Below are 6977 nucleotides of genomic sequence, written 5' to 3'. Positions count from 1 at the left end.
AAGCAGTATTGAAAGTCAACTTTTTAAGTCAAAAAAAAAAAATACCCCAGTCTTAAATTACTCTGTTACCAGTAAAAATCCTGCACTTGAAGTATTATCAGCAAAATGCATTTTATCAAGCATATTAATGTGGTAGTTCATCAATGCAATGCCAGTTTTTTATATTTTGTATATTTACTTTAAGCGACTTTGAGTATCTTTAAAAGCTCTATATAAATCTAATTAATCATTATTATTATTTAGTTCTAGGAAAGTGCTGCATCATATCACATAAATCTATGATACAACCAATCTAACATTAAACACAGCAATTAGCAACCAAAAAAGAAAAAGAAAAGAAAATCAGCAAAGCAAAACCAAGGGCAAAAAAAGAAAAAGAACTGTTCCTTCAATGTTTACAACTGTTGCCACCAGCCAAAAAACTACATTATAGGTCATACAATTTTAATGTAAAAATTAAATACATTTTAAAAGAGATGTAGTGGAGTAGACGTATAAAGTAGCATAAAATGGAAACAAGTAAGTTAAGTACAAGTATGTCAGAATTGTACATGAACACAGTTCCTGCGTTAACGTACTTATTTACATTTCAGCTTTGAACAGAAGCAGAACACAGGGTTTGTTGCTTCTCCGTCTGCAGATTGACGCATTCAGCTCTGGAAGGACACAGTTTGTCCCCGAAAGCCATTTACAATGAAACAAAGAAGTCTGAGCACCAGCGTCTTTACTATTCAAACACTGTCCTTCAAGGCTTGACATAATGTTGATCGGTTTCACTGTATAGGAGCGGGATGGATAAAAATCTGTTATTTTAAGTTTATGTTAGGATGCATAAATTGGAGAAACATTCACTAAAGTTTAAGCCTTCATTTGGGTTTAATGCTCCCCACCATCTTGGCAGTTACTTGAGCTGTAACACCCGTGGGTGCAATTGGTTCCTGCCTATTCGGTCTAATTCCACAAGTGGTATTTCTGTCATTAGAGCGGTCCTACCTCGGAGCAGAATTACAGTGCAATGCATGAGCCTGGCAATGTGTGAGAAGAGTAAGTTCATTTTGTGTCTGTGGGCCAGAACGGTGTGCAGCCAAAATTAAGTGCAGAATTTCAGGCGTCAGTAAGGGCCATTATGAACAAGCATATTTGAAAAGGTCATCCTTACTCTTGACTCCCTCATTTACTCTGAATTCCTGGGTGATGGGAGTGGCACAGCCTCCTTGGAGCGCTTGTTAGGAGATCATTAATCAGATTTCTCCAGACATGGCATGCAATTTCCCAGAGAATGTTTATCTGTTTTTATGATGCTGCTCTGAATAACAACAGCGTAAACAAAGACTGCTTTAGGACTCAGCTGTGTACAAAGCTGCTTGTTAGTGTCCAGTAGATAGCTAACTGTTATTTAGCAGAGGGAAGTCAGCAGCTGGGCAAGAAGTTGCAGACATTAACTTCTCTCTCTGCAGTTTTTTTTTCAGAAGCTAATGATCAAGGACGCAGCTCATTCAGCAACAGATACAGATTGTTAGAGACATCACAGTGCATGGGCTGGCTGCAATATGGACTGAATATATTGAAAATGAAAGTGACAATAAAATTAATGGGCCTGCAGAACAGGGAAGTCTGCTTCTGCTATGGTGAATTAGTCACTGACTTTGACCACAATCATTACATGAAGTAAAACTTTTTAAATAAGCTTCTTCTTGTTTTTGTCCTACATACAGAGAGTGTAGTTCCTGTCCTAATGTGCCCTACATAACACCACTCTATACCCTACAAGTCGTAATTAAAAAGCATAATTCCAAATTTATTACATGTTGGGTCTTATTTTTTATAGTTTTCACCATAATTTCTATCAGTAATGATAACATTATACTCATAAAAGTGTAAGTGTAAATGTTCTCAAGATGCAGTGAGCACCGGATAATAACTCAGACAGAGTTACATGTCGCCCGATTAACAAAATAAGACCCTATTTTGCTGCAGAACAAGCGCATTGACCTTCAATTGCAACATGATAATTCTGTTGGGGCGTGAGTGGATTTTTCCCCATTTGGTGATTTCATGGTACACCATGTCATTGCTTGCGCTAGAATGAACACTTGAGGGGAAAGTAAATACAATTTTGGCATTGCGGTGTAATTTTAGTGTCCCTCTCAGATCATCTTTAGTGGTGATGTAGGTGTTCTGGGCTTAAAGTAAAAGATACACAGAGAAATGGGTGACAAATTGAAGGGAAAAACCAACAAGAAGTGTCTTAGTATGAAGACAGGCCACCAAGCCCCCAGAACAGCTTCATTCTCCTTGCTGAGTCTGTGGAACTCTATTTGAGGGATAAACACCATTCCTCAAAGATATTCCCTCATTTATATGAACAACCTTTATTTTATAAGACATTATTGAGATCAAGATTACAAGAGAGACTTGAGTACAGCAGACACAGGGAAGAACAAGCTCACAAAAAACAGATTTGAAGATAATAGTTTATAGCATATTATTTGGTCTTATGGAGATTTTAGTGGAGGAACCGCTCATACAAATAGATTCACTTGTGGCTTGTACAAGTGATTTAGAAGACCTTGCTCCATTCACTTATTTTCTCATATTTTGAATTTTCCCCTCAGGCACAAACAAAATGTATAAGTGATCCAGACCTGTTGCAGGAGTAATGTACTGTTTTTCACTCATGGATTGAGTATATCAGAACTTTAAAGCAATTTTGAGTTCCTGTAGAAATAATAAAGTATGAGAAAGTTAAGATGAGAACATGAAAATGTTCTTGTATGAGGCCTATTGTCTTGCACTTTAAAATCTTCCTCAAGTTGAGATCTGGTGGCTGTATTCATGTTATTCATACTCACAAACTGTCCCTGATGCATGGAAGTATGTTTCTCCACTTTTCTATTCAGGGTTTTCCTTAAATTTGTCTCCCGTCTGTACCTACACATCTCCACACGTACATCAAAAATACTATTTTGGGATGCCATAATGCATACTGTGTTCCACACTGATTTGAAAGATGTTTTTTAAAGTGCAGCAACGAACAACAATTGGACTAGAGGTATAGACTAATGGGCTGGTGTGGGGTATTCTACATGCAGCAGTTTTCAAGTTTACACAGTGCAGGTTATTAGCTGAAACATGCTGATGATGATCTGATAAAGAAGATCACTCTGTGATCTTGGGGCTTGGGACATGGGCTGTTTTCTCAAAAAGCCTAAAAAGTAAAGAATTACCAAATGGCTACATTTAGTCACAAATATGTGGTTTTCTGTTGATGCCATAAAGCTGCAATTTCAACAACATTCTCAAACAGTTGTCAGCACGGTAATCATGTCACGTAAACAGGATTATTGTGAAGAACCAGATTGGAAAATCATCTTAACACAGACTGTTGTCTCATAGTGTTGGCAAGAAGGCCATCATCATGTGAATATGAATGTAACTGAATCCAACCAGTTCAATGACTTCTGTAAACTGAATGAAACTTTCTGTACACAACTGTGGAGCTCAACACCTCATTATTTCTAATAAAGACATTCAACAGCTACAGTTGCAGTGAGGTGATGACATGCCATCAGTATTCAAAATGAGATTGTTTGGTGTGCATCATTACCCACAGAAAGCATGGTGAGCAGGCTGATGCATTTCCAGAAACAGAAAGTCAAACTTCAGAGGCGAAGTCATCTGCGCTCGGTGGCATACTTAGTGTATTCATATTCACAATGCTTTATATTGAAGCCTTTGGACCTCGAGCACATTAATTTCCTTTAGGGAGATATCGGTCTGGGCGACCCATGACCAAACTGTCAATGAGTCACCGCAGGAAATCCACTTCTTTTAAAGGGGGCTTGAGGCTTATAGAGCTGTTTTTAAAGCACCCTATCTCTGGACACAAGGTGACTGAAATCTGTTGTGAAAGCAGACAGAAATGATCCATGCAGCAAACACGACAGTGTCTGACGTATGTTAAGATATTGTGGTGAACATTTGACACCAATGGAGTAAAGAACCAGGTTGATTTTTAAGAAAATGTAATTGATGTATACTGAAAATACTATCTCCTCATTGGCAGTTACTGGTGCATATTTCAAAGTACAGACAGTTAGGCAAACAACTGCTTCGTGATTAATTATTGAGTAGTATTTATGAAGTCCACAGAGGAAGGTGAGTGTCTTCCATTAAATTTTTAAAGCTCCACTCAGACTGTGCCCCCTCGTTTATTAACTTGGCACTCGTGTGACGTATTGTGTATCATCAAGTGCTGAAAGGGAAATGAAAGATAGCGTGGTAACAGGTTATTTAAACACACACCACCAGAAGTGTGAGGGCCTCAGTATGGTTCAAAGTGCTTGGTGTGTTGTCTAATAGACTCTAAATCTCCTTTCCAAAGGCCAAGCTTTGCAACTTTTAAAAAAACATACAAGCGAACATTCACACCCTCTTTTCACAGCAGTTATACTGGTGTGTCCAACGCGTTCTCATCTCAACTTGTCAGACAGACACACTCTTCAGCCTGTGATACCAATAGACACCTCTGCCTTGGTTTTGGACTTGCCAGGGCTGGTGTGTCACTTTCTACTAGTTACATGGATTTTCTGGAAAAAAAAACTGACCACAGGAAACAGTTAACTTCACTAGGCAATGAAGCACTCAACTCAGGCTAGGGTAAAGAACAACTACTTCTGCACTTAACTAGGGATGTGCTTATCCGATATTCAGTATCTGTATCCGGATACAAAATCCGAATACAAAATCACTGGATCGGATATAAAAAAATATATAATCTGATCTGATCGGTAAACCTAAACTATCACCATTGCTGCAAGAAGTTATTTGTGTGAAAAAGCAGCATATTTCCTCCTTTAGGGGAGGGCATGTTTTTTTTTTTTTTTAGATGGCCAGATTTAGCAAAGTGCATTCAGGATGGTGTCGGTAGATACTCAAGGTTGCCGGATCGGTATCGGTCCTGAAAATGTGGTAACGTACCACTTAATAATCAGACAGAGTAACGCAGGTTGACTCCTGATAACAATATTTGGTCGCAGACAACGGACTCCTGGGTCAAAATCCAGTATTTGCTTGACCCATCCACTTCCTAAAGAGTGCCTTGTGCATCAGGTTTCTGATAGGTTGGGAGCATAGACTGTATAAACAATGGACGTAGTCACCATGACGTCACCGATTGGTTTGTGGACTGCCCGTTTGAAGCATCGAGTTCAGCGTTACACTCGTCGCCATCTTGTGTCGCCATCTTCTTTCCGATACGGGGAGCAGACCATATTTGGACTGTGGAGGAGCGAGAGGGATCTGATCACTGACTACAGCCTCTCTACACCTCAACCTGAAGCCGCTGCTAATTCAAGTTAGCATTAAGTTAATTCATGAGCATTAACTGGGATGTTAATTTTGGCTGGCAAAAACAAAATGTATGTTACTGAACAGCGACTCCTTGGAGTGTCTGTTAGTCCAACCAAACGCTGAACAAGACATTTTTACTGAACAAAACGTTCAAATAAACTGTCATTAAGTGAAATACAGTGTGAAAGGGTCAAAGTTATGAGACCAAACTGGTAAATGTCCTTTTTTAAAATATCTATATAACGTTATATATAACTTTATTGACACGTTGCTGTGGATACGCATTGTTCTGCTTCTCTCCTGATGACGGCTAGCCTTGTTAGTGACCTGTCAATCAAAGGTAGCCACGCCTCAAATCATATGATTCTTTATCTTCTATTTTCTTCTAAATGGGGCCATTATTTGAACTATTATCATCAAATTGTCTTGAAGAAGATTTTTTTACTAGCGACTGAGACTATAGTATTGTCCTAAAAAAGTATTCTGAGGTAATAAATCAAGTGACAAATTTTCTCATTTTGCATTGAAATTAATGGATAGTAATGTTTTTGCAGCCAAACTTAGCGCCCCCTGCTGGAATTTTCGGTAGAATGCAGCTTAAGGCACTTCCTGGTTTGCCTCCCTGCTCAGACTCAGAGGTTGCCACCTGGTTGGGAGCGAGATAGAGCTTAAAAGTAATGTTTCTTCTCTTTTAACTTTTTTTCTCTTTTCTTTACACAACTACTTCTGCCACTTTGTTTCTGTACTGTCTGTTATCCTAAATCAGTATGATTCATTGCATGGAAGTTACAAGGAACCAGTTGAAGCAGCAGTTCTACTTCTCTGTCAGAAATGGCTGTCTGATGGCAAGGCAAAGTGGTGAAAATATTAAAAAATATAGCGTCCACTTGCTGCCCCCATCCTACAGCACATTACTTAGCTTCGGTGCGTCCGGCTCTTCTGCCTGCCTCTCCAAACTTGGGGTGTGTCCACCATCATCTACTGTATACACTGACCATAGAAACTGTAAGTCCCTCATACATATTGATATGTATTTATTTGATAATTAACTCTGATCATTAAATTGCCAAAGAAGAATCTAAATGTTTTTATTTTAGGTATGTTTTGTCTTCATTTCTGCACCTCCAAATTGACACAGTGCAGCTGACATCTGGGGATTCTTTAGTCTTTGTATTTTGATTATCACCAGGTTACCTGGTGCTCCACGTGTGTTAACTGTTGACTTGCCTCACTGCTTAGTCGAAATAATTGCCTCTGAGTGGCTAGGCATTGAGAGAAGACTATTTTAAATATCCCAGAGTCCCACTCTGCTATTTCTCAATGCATTGTTCGCACACAATCAAGGCTTTGCTGTATCTCTCTAAAGCCCCTATTGTGTATGTGTACATATACACACACTCATACACACTTAATATTAAAAAAAAAAACACTTCACATAATTTTAGGAAAGTGGGAAGGATATATTTCTTGTTATACAACCACAACAAAGAGAGCATTTTCTTTCTTTCTTTTTTTGCGAAATAACAAATTACAGTCTCATTACCTCATCTGACTCATGGGGTGTAGAATAATTAATTTCCTGTAACTCTGCCCAAAGCACAAACACTATTATATGAAACTCATTG

The sequence above is a fragment of the Centropristis striata genome, chromosome 15, assembly GCF_030273125.1.
Source record: "Centropristis striata isolate RG_2023a ecotype Rhode Island chromosome 15, C.striata_1.0, whole genome shotgun sequence".
In the NCBI taxonomy this organism is placed as follows: Eukaryota; Metazoa; Chordata; class Actinopteri; order Perciformes; family Serranidae; genus Centropristis; species Centropristis striata.
This window is presented reverse-complemented; position numbering follows the sequence as displayed.